This window comes from Dipodomys merriami, unplaced genomic scaffold (assembly GCF_024711535.1).
Source record: "Dipodomys merriami isolate MVZ:Mamm:240054 unplaced genomic scaffold, mDipMer1.0.p SCAF_215, whole genome shotgun sequence".
Lineage (NCBI taxonomy): Eukaryota > Metazoa > Chordata > Mammalia > Rodentia > Heteromyidae > Dipodomys > Dipodomys merriami.
Genome location: NW_027203549.1, coordinates 332939 through 335829, shown reverse-complemented (window position 1 = coordinate 335829; position 2891 = coordinate 332939). Strand labels below are relative to the sequence as shown.

Below are 2891 nucleotides of genomic sequence, written 5' to 3'. Positions count from 1 at the left end.
AAATCACACACATAGGCATGGTTCATGCTAACATTTATCTATTACTTTACTTTTAGCTGCATGAGCAGAAGAGGAAATTTGATTTGATACCTATATTCTTTAAGAAAATACTTGATATAAACAGAGTAAGGGACAGGATATAGTAGTGATTTCTGGGAAAAATAGCAGCATATATATATATATATATATATATATATATATATATATATATATATATATATATATATATATATATTTGTAGTCACGAGTACCACAAATGCAGAATCAGAGCAGCAGTGAGTTTAGTGCAATCACTTTCTTTTCTTTTTAAAATTCTGAATCACTGCTATTTAAAAAAAACTTGAAGCAAGTCTTTTGTCTTAAAGATTATTTTTAAACTAAGGTAGCAAACATTTTGCCATGTAATGGCAGTTGTTATATGCCATTATCTTGCTTTGTATAAAAGAAAATAACATGAGAGATTTTTAATACTGGAGTTTGGTTACATTACATATTTAAGCTTCTATACAGAATGATGGACACTTTGAGAAGCTATTCCTCATCCAGAAACATTTTAATCTCTTACAAATCAAAGCAAAACAATTTTTTTAAAAAGCCTCAAACTACTTTGCTCCTTTTCACAATAATGCACACTTTATCTATAATTTACTTATTGTTACAAAACATCAGATTTTTTTGTATCTTCACTATGGTAACTAAAGTAAAACAAAACATTTGGGCCCTTCTAGTATTTAATTGGCAGAAATATGTCCCCCAAAATAACCTATTGTATTTAAGCCATATCACTAAAATAAAATATAGTGAGACAGAGAGAGAAATAGAGACCGAGAGACAGAGAGAGAAATAGAAATAGAAACAGAAACAGAGCATAATATCCTTCTTTACGGATTTCTCTTCTAGTTTGACATGACCAAGGTCCTATGCTTTCATTTAACTTCCAATGCCCCCTTCCCTTCCACACTATGCACCAGTTGAATATATGCTCTGGGAGCTAAAAAATGTACCAAAAATCCACCTCTTCTAAAGAATGCTTTAAAGTATTTTTAAGAAAATTTTTATTGTTTAAAAGGTGAAAAAAATATAAACAAGAAACTGATTCACTCCCTTACTTCATGCATCCATAATCAAACCAAAAACAAAATTTAAAAGCAAGAACAAACTACTGCTGAGAGTTTTGTTACGTCCATTTTCTCTGTACATACAAACTGCTCACTACTGAAGGGAAAAAAGAATAGAATCAATGGTGTCTGCTGATTGATTCAAAGGGGAGAAACACGGCTGTCATTAGAATCCAAACTCTGGTACATATGGGGTCTGCTTTTATAGTGTATATTTATTTCTCTCTTCTGTTTTTCATATCCCAAACTTCAAAATGCTATTTTAGGGGCGCAGCAGATTAGATTCCAACACTTGGTGAACAGAATTCACAAACTGGGACAAAACTCTGTCATCTTCAGGGTGCAATTTTGTATATATATATATATATATATATATTGCATGGATATACTTCTCTTAGATTTGGTTGTAGTAGCCATGGTTCAGGTGGGACTGTAGCAGTACATGGGTCAGGGACAGTCATTTTGGCTATGTACACATTCATAGTTGGTCCATGGCTTGTAACTAGTAGCGCTATTTCTGAAGGTCTAATACACAAACTGAACCATCTGATGCACTGGCTCAAAATTTGTCTCCTGCTGCATTCCAACAAACTTCAAAAATTCCACCTGTTCCCCTATAGCTGTGAAATAGAGCAACTATTTGTGTTCCAGATGTGCAGACATTTGTCAAAAGAACCACTTGCCAGATACTTGCCATCGGGTCTGAAAGCAACACTGTACACAGGTTCTTGGTGTTTTGTCAAAGTATGGATGCAAATCCCTCGGTCTACATTCCATAACCCAACAGTAGATTCAAAGGACGCACTTGCTAACATAAGGTTGGCATTTGGATTATTTGTCCCTGGTCCTGTTGGACTCCATTTGACAGTATAAATTACTTTATTATGAGCTTGCAAATCATGTACACAATTATCTTGTTTCATGCTCCATATCTTCAAAGTCATGTCACCAGAACAGGAGGCCATAAGATTGCCAGTGAAGTCCCACTTGATAGCATTTACTTCATATGTATGTCCCTGGAATGTTTTAATAGATCTGTATTGTCCTAATTTGCAGACTTGAATGCACATGTCTGTACTACTTGAAGCAAAGGTGTTGTTGCTCTGCCAGTCAACATCCAACGCTGGTGCCGAATGAAAAGGAGACTGCTGCTTGGCTTCACAATTATTTGGGTTTTCAATTCTATTCCATTGGTCCTGATGTCTGTTCTTGTGCAAGTACCAAGCTGCTTTGATTGCAATGGATTTAGTAGTACAGTTTGAAATTTGATATTGATATTCCTCCAGCACTGCTCTTTCTGTTGGGGATCGTTTTTGCTATTTGGGGTCTTTTATTATTCCATATGAATTTTTGGATTGCCTCTTCTATTTCCTTGAGGAATGATGTTGGAATATTGATAGGTATTGCATTGAATTTGTAAATAGCCTTGGGATGTATTGCCATTTTCACAACGTTGATCTTTCCAATCCAGGAGCATGGAAGTTTTTTCCAATTTCTAAATTCTGTTCTGATTTCCTTTTTCAAGTTTTCAAAATTTTCATCATAGATGTCCTTCACTCCTTTGGTTAAGTTAATTCCTGGGTATTTTATTTTTTGTGGGGCTATTACGAATGAAGTTGCTTTCCTAATTTTAGACACCCTTTTCTCATTGTTGGCATACAGAAAAGCTATTGATTTTTGAGGGTTAATTTTATACCCTGCTATTTGGCCAAATTTTTTAATCATCTTGAGCCCCCTATGACCCAGCAAACCCACTTTTGGGCATTTACCAAA

The 2891-nt window shown here is 34.7% G+C and overlaps 1 pseudogene; it reads right to left on the bottom strand.

Moving 5' to 3' along the window:
* Window positions 1-1629: 1629 nt before the first annotated feature.
* LOC138834440 (F-box-like/WD repeat-containing protein TBL1XR1) lies at window positions 1630-2581 on the bottom strand (annotated as a pseudogene).
* Window positions 2582-2891: the final 310 nt, after the last annotated feature.